Below are 12,243 nucleotides of genomic sequence, written 5' to 3'. Positions count from 1 at the left end.
CCGTATCTCACAAATAGCAGAGTGTGGATGGGGTTCCATATCTCATTAGTAGCAGAATAGGGGCGAGGCCCAAGTTAGGGAAGGAGTGAGAGTGGGTTGGGCCCGTATCCCACTACCAGTAGGAGCGTGGACGGGGTTCATGACTCATCAGTAGCAGGACAAGGGCGAGGCCCAGGATAGGCGAGGCCTTAGGACAGGATCAGTCGTATGAGTTTAGCATATGTGTTGTGATATGTTATGTGTTATTATTTGTTGGTGGGCGAGGTCCTGTGACAAGCGAGGCCTAAGTGAAATAGATCTGTATCCGAGCGGGGCTCGAAGCCAGGCGGGGCCTGGAGCAGCGGGGCCGTTGTAGGTGGCAAGGCCCGAGGTAGAGGGTGAGGCCCAAGATAGCGGGCGTGGCCCAGTATATGTAGTATGTGATTATGCATGGTATGTGGTAGGGTGGGGAACTCACTAAGCTTCGTGCTTACGGTTTTTAGTTTTGGTTTCAGGTACTTCCGGTAGCGGAGGGAAGAGCTCGGGGTGATCGCATGGCACACACTATTGATTAGACAACCACGGAATGTTTACTCTAATAATGAACATATGTTTTGAAAATTTATACTCTGATTATGTTTGGAATGATGACTTTGCTTAAAATAATGTTTTATTAAAAGAAATTTTTGGTCTTGAATTTTGGGTCGTTACAAGTTGGTATCAGAGCCTTGGTTTGAGGGATTCGGATATGCTCTCGGGTGTGTCTGAACTCAAACTAAGGAGTTGGTATAGAAGTTTTCAAAATGAAAAGACAGTTTTGTAAAAATAGAGTTTTGAGAAAGAAAACAATTTTAGAAAAGCAAAATGAATTCAGAAAGAAAAGAACTTTGAAAAGAGAAAATAGGTGTGTTGCATGCAATCAACCGAGCTCAAGTAAGTACCCCAAAATACCCATACAAGTCTATGTTTTGATTACCAGTTAACAGAACAGCATGCTAGAGTAGGACTAAGGATCTAGGGAGGATGCCTTATGTGCCTGTTATATGTGCTTTGAGTTGCATAATAGTGCTGACTAGATAATAGTAGGATAGCATGTTTAGGTTATGCCTGAGTTTATGAGTTTGTGTTGCATGCTAGTTCAGATTCTTGGTGTGATATTATGATTGCTTGAGTATGTTATGGTTAGATTTTCCCTTGTCTGAATGTTGCTTGCTTTGTGCATTGTGGGATTCTGAGTGATGGGAGTTAGCCATTAGGTGGATACGACACGTCACATGTGATCAGGGTTGGATAATCTCAGAGTGTTGGATTTGGTCCTATTGCGCAACTTTTGTTTGAGTCCAACCGTTGTAGGGACGAGTCTTTTACTTGAAGGATTATCTGAGTCTCGTCACATGTGATGGTATCCAGGTGATAGCTAATTGGCATCACAAGGAGACCTTCAGCAGCTGAGGATTGGTTTGAGTTGAGTCAGAGGTTTCCCTAGGGTAAGCCTAGGATGAGGTAGTGTTGGGAGCAGTATTAGTAGAAAAGGGACCTGGTGGAGTCGAAGCAGTTCTTGAGGAAAGTACGGATAGATGTGGAAGGTAGTATGGTCCCATACTACTAAAAGCTGAGAATCCGTACTCGATTCGAGAAAGGCCGAGACAAGACCGAGAACCTGGTGGTGCGTATGTTTGGTCTCGCAGCAGTGAGGAGTATTCTGATAGTGGTTATGTTATATGTTTCAGCATGGTGATGTTGCGAGAGAGACCAGCGGGCGGATCAAGCACCGGAGAGGGATCGGGCTCGGGTTCAGGGGTCGAGCAGCTCGAGGAGCGGATGAGGGAGTTGATATCAGCTGAGGTTACTGTTGGGTTTTGAGCAATCTAACACTTCCTAAGTGTGCATGCAACCCTAATAAACCTTGGATCTATGTTTGTCTAAATACATGCAAAATAATAATTTTCCAAGGTTTATAACCTATCTAACATGGCATGGGGAACATTTCAACATAAAAGAGTTAGAAGAGATTACATACCTTTTGGTGAGTTTGGTTCTAAGGAGTTTGAGGGCCAAGCACCAATAGTGTGAATGCCTCAAATGGAATCACAAACACCATAAACTCTTGGAAAACTTTGAGAGAGTATACACCTTGTATAAAATCGGCCACACACATGCACACACACACACTAGTTCACTAGTTTTCTCTTAGGCTCCATTTCATGCTCCATAAGCATGCTTATATAGTGTGCATGGTTAGGGTGAAACCCTAATAACCCATGTCTTTTCCTTTCCAAGGATCCATGGGTTAAAAGCTCCATGGATCATCCATGGACTTCCACATAAGCCTAGCCCATTAACAAATGAGTATTAGCCCACACTATATAAAACAAATAGCCCATAATCTAATTAGCCTTCCTTTTAATCTCTAAATTAATTCATAATTAATTTAAGACTAAAATAATTAAATAACGTAACTTTATATTAATATATTATAACTCATAATATATTAATAAACATATGTGTATAACTCTCATAAAATTATCCATAATAGTTTGGATGAGATGCAACCCAAATGGACCATGCCGGTCGGGTCAAGTATATACCAAATAAGTTATGGACTTAGACACCTTATCCAACAGACTCCCACTTGGATAAGTCTAATAACTGTATTTGCCTATAACTTTAGGAACCAACCAGCAATCGTAGCTCTCGAAAACTCCCTCGAACTATGAAGACTTTGTTGAACTATGAAGCGCCATTTTAGATAAGTGATCACATAATCCTCTGTTCTCATGATATCAGCCGGACAAACACATGGAACTATGTCTTGCTTATTGTCTAGCAGTTGTTTCTCGATTTTCCGATTTGTTTGACGAAGAACTTCACTGAACACCTCGGTTTAGTTCTGACCAGGCCTGGTACATGGGTCAACACAAAATCATCGAGGGGCCCAGATATCGCTTCTATTTCTAGAAGGAACAGATAAACTTCGACTGATATGCTTGTTCTACTACTTATTGAATTGCACACAAAGGCACGTTTTATAACATCAAGTTACTGATGCGTTTACGTGCAATCAATGCACAACCAACTCATAGGTAACAACTCATATCTCTAGGTTTAAAGATTTATATGATGTTATCGTCTCACGATCACTCGAGATAAATTCCATGAAGTGATACAAGTGAGCGTGGGTTTATACCAATACTCATAACTTATGAGTACTCATGAATGTTGCAGCAACCATTGCCATGTCTAAACACCTTTAAGGCATCTACAAACCCAATTCATGACAATCTTGATTCATACCTACTTCCGACGTATGATCGATTGTGGAGGTTTGAATAAATTAATTATTCTGGAAGTCAAAACATGCAAAACTGAAACAATAGTAAATAATTGACAATGATAGTAACACTTTACTCATAAATAAATCACAAATTTTATTCATCATCAAACGTCGATTACATTTTACAAGTTTCAGGAAAACTATCTAATCTGTAAAACTAATATCGTCCCTCAGCCCGATGCGTCTCGCATGCTGAAAATGCTTAACCCTCGTCAGTCCCTTCGTAAGGGGATCTGCAGGATTCTCATCCGACGATATCCTCCTTGTCACAAGGAGTCCTTCTTCAATCTTGTGTCTTATGAAGTGATATTTTCTGTCAATGTGTCAGGATCTGCCATGATCTCTTGGTTCCTTGGCTAAGATAACCGCACCATTATTGTCACAGAAAATCTCTATAGGTTCCTTAATAGCTGGTACAACTCCAAGGTCTCCGATGAAGTTCTTTAGCCATATCGCCTCCTTCGCTGCTTCACTCGCTGCTATATACTCTGATTCACAAGTCGAATCAGCCACCGTCTCCTGCTTGGAACTCTTCCAAGAAATTGCCCCTCCATTTAAGGTAAAGATCCAGCCCGACTGAGAGCGGAAATTATCCCTATCAGTCTGAAAACCTTCATCACTATACCCTAATACTTTCAAGTCATCACTGCCACCAAGGGTAAGGACCCAATCCTTAGTCCTCCGCAGGTACTTGAGAATGTTCTTTACCACTGTCCAATGAGCCTTGCCAGGGTTCCCCTGATACCTGCTGACCATGCTCAAAGCAAACGCCACATCAGGACGGGTACAAGTCATAGCATACATGATCAAGCCAATTGCGGAAGCATACAGTAATTGGCTCATCTCAGCTATCTCTGCCTCTGTACTCGGACTCTGAGTCTTACTCAGTTTGGTATTGCTTTGGATCGGTAAATCTCCTTTCTTGGAATTCTCCATGTTGAACCTTTTCAACACCTTATCCAAGTAGATACTCTGACTAAGTCCAATTAGTCTTCTACTCCTTTCTCTTAATATCCTTATCCCTAGGATATAGGTAGCCTCCCCTAGGTCCTTTATAGCAAAGCACTTCCCAAGCCAGGACTTAACCTCCTGCAAGGTTGGGATGTCATTTCCTATGAGTAGTATGTCATCCACATACAGTACCAAGAAGCTAACTATACTCCCACTAGCTCTGACATACAGGCAATACTCATCTTCGCTTCTCGAGAAGCCAAACTCTTTTACCTTCTCATCAAAACAAAGATTCCAGCTACGAGATGCTTGTTTTAATCCATAAATGGATTTTTCAAGCTTGCATACTCTATTAGGGTACTCTGCACTGACAAAACCCTCTGGCTGATTCATGTATACATCCTCAGCCAACTTTCCATTAAGGAAAGCGGTTTTGACATCCATTTGCCATATTTCATAATCATGAAATGCTGCAATGGCTAACATAACCCTAATAGACTTAATCTTTGCTACCGGTGAGAAGGTTTCATCATAATCAATACCTTGAGTTTGAGTAAAACCCTTCGCAACCAGTCGAGCCTTATAAGTATGCACTTTTCCTTCCATGTCGGTCTTCTTCTTGAAGATCCATTTGCACCCGACTGTTTTACGGCCTGGTACATTGTCAACCAAGTTCCAAACTTGATTGTCATACATGGACTGTATCTCGCTGTCCATAGTCTCCTTCCATTTAGCAGACTCTGGGCCTGCCATGGCTTCCTTAACACTACTAGGTTCATCCAAATTTACCAATGTACTATCACTGATAAACGTATCACCTTCCGTAGTAATATGAAAACCATAATAAAACGAAGGTGTGTTCCTAACCCGTGTAGAACGCCTTGGAGGTACAGACTCGTCAGCTGGGTCAACAGGAGTTTCCTCCTCAAGTTGATTGCTAGTGTCTGAGGTTCCTTCACCAATTAATTCTTGAATTTCTTCAAGATCAATCTGCCTCCCACTGTCTCCTTGGCTTATAAATTCTTTCTCGCGAAAGATCCCTCTTCGTGCTACAAAGACCACATTCTCACTGGGTCTGTAGAAGAGGTAGCCGAAGGATTTCTGTGGGTAGCCGATGAAAATACACCTTTCACTTCGGGATTCAAGCTTATCATGAGTTTCACGCCTCACGAAAGCTTCGCAACCCCAAATTTTGATGTGCTCCAAATTGGGAACCTTCCCAGTCCACATCTCATGAAGTGTTTTGGTAACCTTATTTGTAGGGACTAGATTAAGGATATGGGCGGCAGTCTCTAAGGCATACCCCCAAAAAGAGATTGGTAACAAAACTCGACTCATCATAGAGCGAACCATGTCCAACAAAGTTCGATTACACCTCTCAGCTACACCATTCAGCTGTGGTGTCCTAGGAGGAGTCAATTGTGAGACAATCCCACACTCCTTAAGATAGTCAAGGAACTCGGTGCTAAGATACTCACCACCTCGATCGGATCGAAGCATCTTAATGTTCCTGCCCAATTGATTTTCTACTTCCTGTTTGAATTCCTTAAACCTTTCAAAGGTTTCTGACTTATGTTTGATTAAGTAGACATACCCATATCTACTAAAATCATCAATAAAAGTCACATAATACCGATTAGCATCCCTTGTGGCGGTTTTGAAAGGCCCACATACATCAGTATGTATTAGGTCCAACAAACCCTCACCCCTCTCACAAGTTCTAGTGAAGGGTGATTTTGTCATCTTTCCAAGTAGACAAGATTCACAATTATCATCCGATTTAAGGTCGAATGATTCCAAGACTCCACTCTTTTGGAGTTGGCCTATGCGTTTCTTGTTTACATGTCCAAGACGACAATGCCACAATGATGCTTTTTCTAGGCTAGTAGAAGAATCAATATACAACACATTATTTCCTAAGTTGTCTACAACCGACACAGTTTCATACACACCATCACAAGGTAATGCTTTAAAATAAAACACATTATTAAAGAAAGCATTAATACCACCACATTCATTATCAAACGAAAAGGTAAAACCTTGTTTGTACAAAGCATGAAAAGAAATAATATTCCTCGCCATTTCAGACGAGTACACACATTTATTCAAATCTAATTTTAACCCATTATTAAGCAACAAAGTATAAACTCCAATCTTGGAAACAGGTGAAGCCTTCCTATTCCCCATGATCAAGTTTACTTTCCCGTGCTCCACATTCTCACTTCTTCTTAGGCCCTGCAAATCAGAACATATGTGAATACCACATCCTGTATCAAGCACCCAAGAGTTAGAATATGTTGAGTAATTAGACAATATAGTGTAAATACCTGCATAGGTGGGTTTCACTTTCCCATCCTTTAGATCCTGCAAGTACTTAGGGCAGTTTCGCTTCCAGTGTGCCTTTTCATGGCAATAAAAGCATTCAGCATCCTTGGGAATGGCAGAAGGAGTGGCATAACCGTTCTTGGTCTTTGATGAGGAGCCTTCAAGAGACTTTCCCTTGGTACCCTTCGAAGGGTGCTTCCTCTTCTTCCCTTTGCCTTGCCCAATAGCTAAAACAGGGGTAGATGTTGGAGTAGGAGTAGTAGAGGTAACAACCGCTTTACCCTTAAGACCGGATTCCGCGGTCTTCAAGAGTCCTTGAAGCTTGCTGAGGGTAACTTCCTCCTTGTTCATATGATATGTCATTCGAAAGTGATCATAACAAGAAGGCAAGGAGTGCAAAATGATGTCAATTGCCAACTCCTCAGGGATGTAACATTCAGCTTCAGCAAACGGTCCACATACCTTTGCATCTTCTGCATGTGGCCCGTGATGGATTCACCATCCTTCATGCGGGTAGTTATTATGGAGGAGATTATTTCATACCGCTCCTGACGAGCACTCTGATGGTACCTTTCCATCAGGTCTTGGTGCATCTCAAAAGGGTAGAAATCTTCATACGACTTTTGGAGCTCGGCTGTCATCGTGGCCATCATGATACATGCCACCTTAGTAGCATGGGTCCTGAATTCAGCGATCTCCTCAGGAGTAGCAGTAGACTCATCAAGTTCTTTTAACTCCTTATCGAGGACATATTCCTTGTCCTCGTAACGAGTAACCATCCTGATGTTCCTAATCCAATCCATGAAGTTGGAACCATCAAAGATGACCCTCCCACAAAGATTCATGAGAGAGAAAGAACCAGTTGGGTTAGAGCCTGAAGCATTAGTGTTGGAAGACATCTGAAAAGAGAGTAAGTTTAGATTAGATATATAGAATCCTTAATAAGACACCCAAATGTAATATTAAGGCTAGGATCCAATCACAATATATTACACTTAGAAGAGGGATGCCGTAATCTAAGTAATAATATATTTGAAAGGTAGGTAAATGACGATTCACCAATTTCCACCACGAAAACGAAATGATTTATTAGGTTTAATTGGATTTGAAATTCCTAGATTCTTTTGAGATTCATTGAACTTTTTCAATGGCATGTTTCAATCTCGATTGTGCCCTTCAAGTTTTGTGACTGGGATGCCGAGGATCACAAAACAAGGTGTGAATAACCATGCTAATTCACTTGGTACTCTTAATATCATCACCTAATCAATGTGTCGGTTAACCACACACGCTCCATTGATCTATGACAAACATTAAGTCACCCTTCGTGATCCTTACTAGTCCTAGTTAGTGTGCCGGTTAACCACACACGCTCCACCAACGACTTGGTAAGGTACAAAGTGTGAATTCCATGGACTAGCACCATGTTTATATTTTTCCTAAAATAACTAAGATTGGGAATTAAAAGAGTTTAGTTATTTTATAATATTCATTATACTTTTAATGAGGATTTAAAGTCATTGTTCTACCCGTTCGGCTAATGACCCTCCACCGATCAAGCAAGCGGTGGGTGAGAGTATACACCCATTAAGTCGCCATTTTATAGGCAACAACCTTATACCCATCTTATAGACCAGCTTCGTGAATGAGGCCTACTAACGGTAAAATGACTTATTCTTATACATATATATAACAATTAACCATTAATGTTATAAATAGTATAAGGGTTGAATTTTAACTATTAAAACTCTAAGGGTTGGAATTAAAGTTTATTAAAGTGTGTGAAACTTTACAAATTCCAAAACTTGAGGGCAAGTTTTGTAACTTTTCAAAACTCTTCATTTCATAACTTATGAATTACAGGTTCATAAAAATGAAGACTCTTCATTTTCATGTAACTTATGTGTTTTAAGTGTGTGTTAAATGAAAGTGACCTTTGGTAATCCATAACTTGAGGACAAATTATGGACTCCATTAAAACACATAAATGATCAAGAATTAATCCTAAACAATTCAGCAAATAATTCCTATCATTTTTCTAAATTCATAAGAACATGAACATGATCATCAAAAATTCAAGAATTATATGAACACATAAAATCATGGAATTTTGATATATGCTATTGTAAATGGATTAGAACAACCATTACGCCAACTAAAATAAGTTTTATAACACCAAAACAGTTTAGGGTAATGTTTCTAGTCCATTTCCAGCAACAAAAGTCGAAAATATGCACTCAGTCGATCCTACTCGTCGAGTGCATGAACTGACTCGTCGAGTAGGTTGAAGTTTGCCTAGGACTCGTCGAGTCCCCCCAATGGACTCGGCGAGTCCACCATGAAGACAGCAACGATTTCGACTTTTTTTCACTATTTTGCATCAAGTATCAAACAAGCAAGCCTAGGCTCTGATACCACTGTTGGGTTTTGAGCAATCTAACACTTCCTAAGTGTGCATGCAACCTTAATAAACCTTGGATCTATGTTTGTCTAAATACATGCAAAATAATAATTTTCCAAGGTTTATAACCTATCTAACATGGCATGGGGAACATTTCAACATAAAAGAGTTAGAAGAGATTACATACCTTTTGGTGAGTTTGGTTCTAAGGAGTTTGAGGGCCAAGCACCAATAGTGTGAATGCCTCAAATGGAATCACAAACACCACAAACTCTTGGAAAACTTTGAGAGAGTATACACCTTGTATAAAATCGGCCACACACATGCACACACACACTAGTTCACTAGTTTTCTCTTAGGCTCCATTTCATGCTCCATAAGCATGCTTATATAGTGTGCATGGTTAGGGTGAAACCCTAATAACCCATGTCTTTTCCTTTCCAAGGATCCATGGGTTAAAAGCTCCATGGATCATCCATGGACTTCCACATAAGCCTAGCCCATTAACAAATGAGTATTAGCCCACACTATATAAAACAAATAGCCCATAATCTAATTGGCCTTCCTTTTAATCTCTAAATTAATTCATAATTAATTTAAGACTAAAATAATTAAATAACGTAACTTTATATTAATATATTATAAATCATAATATATTAATAAACATATGTGTATAACTCTCATAAAATTATCCATAATAGTTTGGATGAGATGCAACCCAAATGGACCATGCCGGTCGGGTCAAGTATATACCAAATAAGTTATGGACTTAGACACCTTATCCAACAGTTACGTGCAATATTCTAGCTCAAACTCCTGTGATCTTTGGCACGGTCAAGGAGGGTATATTGGAGATTTTGGATGAGAGGTTGGGAGCGTTCCGTACTGAGATGATGGCATTGATGGGAGTGCGTACTTTGACATTTCGAGAGTTCAGGGCTTGCGGGGCACCAGATTATTATGGGGCTAGGGACCCCATCGCTAGCAGCAGATTGTTGGCTGATGTTGCCAAGACGTTCCGTACGAGCCGGTGTCCTGAGGAGGACAAGGTCAGACTTGCTTCCTGTCTTCTTAAGGACAGAGCGAGGGATTGGTGGGAAGAGATTGGTCATGCTTTGGGTGATCATGCCGCATTGGATGCGATGACTTGGGGTCATTTTTCAGCCAGGTTCAGGGCGGAGTTTTCGCCAATTATTGAGGTGCAGCAGTTGGCACAGGAGTTTCAGGATTTGACGCAGACCACTGAGACTGTGGCGGAGATCACCGCCAAGTTCAGGGAGAGGGCTCTTCTCGTACCGCAGTATCTCGCGGATGAGGAGATGAAGAAGGTTCGATATCACGAGATGTTGAGGGCTGACATCAGGGAGTTCGTGAGCAGGTCCGGTTGTAAGACGTTGGAAGATATGATTTCTCGGGCCAGGGAGAGGGAAATTGATTTGGAGCAGATCTGGAAGAGGAAGCCGGATGAGGTTCAGGTAGCCGCGAGTTCGGGAAAAAGGCACAAGGGATCAGATTCGAGATCGAGGGATTATCAGGACCGCAGTCGATGCGGGAAGTGTGGTAGGGCGCACGGGGGTGCGTGCAGGAGTGGTAGTGGTGGTGAGTCTGGCTGCTTCAAGTGCGGTCGGACTGGTCATTTTAGCAGGGATTATACTGTTACCACCACTCAGGGATCAGACTTGATATGTTTTCACTGCAATCAGCGGGGCCGCAAGAAGGCTCAGTGCCCCAGTTTGTTTTCATCAGGACGGGTGATGGCACCTGCCCCTGCAACATTGAGGATCACAGACGGCCGTCAGGGCCGTGTAGAGGCGCCTGCAGTAGCAGGTAGGGCTTTTCAGATGGCTACCTTGGAGATGCGAACAGCCCCGGTTTTGCAGGTATGTGATTTCCGTTTTCAGTTCTTTTATTTGTGCATGATTATATTGTTATGGTTCTGCATCATTATCAGTATGAGTACTTATTTTTGAGCGGTTTTGATTGTGATCGAGTTATATGCCATCTGCATACCTTGGATATTTGGTTAGTAGTTAAGGGATGGGTTCTATCGAAGAATGTTACTTAGGGTGCAGTAACTGTAGCATGCCTTGGAGGGACTCGGTATGTCTCGCTAGTTCGGAGTCGTATAAGTTTTAGAAATGGGCTGGTTAGATCCCTAGCTATGGTAAGCTTGGAATGCCTCAGCAGATTGATTATGGAATGGTGACAAGGATTGGGATTCCTATTCATTGAGCAGCGAGGTGTAAGCAGGATTGAAGTGGGGGAGAATCCTCCGAGTGTACAAGGGTAAGAGCACGCAAATCCAGAACGAGTACGCGATTTCTGAAAAGGAAAAGAGGTAGTTCAGCGTTGATGGATTGAGTAGTTCAGGGTTGGGAGTTTGAGAAACTCCCCATCAGTTCGTGCGTGTAATGGTGATGGAGTATGTGGTTCGGAATTCAGGTTGAAGGGTCGCCTATAGGACTCGTGTGAGTCGGAATGAAGATCTTGAGGTTAGATAGCATGGGATGCTTTCGTGTTAGTAGAAAGTGGCAGAGACAGCATGTGGAGCATGGATGAGCGGCGGGAGAGCCTCAGACTTCTTCAACAGTGATCAGCGGTGGAAAGTGTTGTAAGACTATGGGGCAGCCGTAGCATTCACTAGCAGTCAGTGGTGGGAATTGTTGTAAGACTACGGGGCAGCCGTAGCATTCGCTAGCAGTCAGTGGTGGAAAGTGTTGTCAAACTACGGGGCAGCCGTAGCATTCATTAGCAGACGGCGATAGAAGGTGATGTAAGACTGCGGGTAAGCCGTAGCATTCCATAGTAGCTTCGTTGGCGTAGTTGGGGCGAGGCCCTTATCTCCTAGCTTTTAGATAGGGATCAGGAATGGGTAATGGATGAGAATGGTAAGGAGTTTGCCTGTATAGCCCTTGAGAGGTGATACCTTGGGAGAGGCCGCTCTAGGATATAGTTAGGTGAGACCCGTGGGCGAGGCCCGTATGAGAGTAGCAGTATAGGTGAGACCTGAGAGCAGGGTTGATCGGTAGTATGGTTGGGTGACACCCGTGGGCGAGGCCCAAGCGAGAGTGGCTAGACCAATGGGACTAGAAGGATAGGGGCGGGTGAGACCCGTGGGCGAGGCCCGTGAGTTTTAGCAGCACACGTGGGACCTGGTAGATACCTTAGAGTCAAGATAAGGGATCAGGGATCCCAGGAGATTATAGTGCCTACATGGCAGGATAGATTGAGCATTATTAGGTGGTCGAAGTTT

Source organism: Lactuca saligna, chromosome 1, assembly GCF_052625555.1.
Source record: "Lactuca saligna cultivar CGN05327 chromosome 1, ASM5262555v1, whole genome shotgun sequence".
Lineage (NCBI taxonomy): Eukaryota > Viridiplantae > Streptophyta > Magnoliopsida > Asterales > Asteraceae > Lactuca > Lactuca saligna.
The sequence above is the reverse complement of the archived record's forward strand: the minus strand, read 5'-3'. Positions refer to the sequence as shown.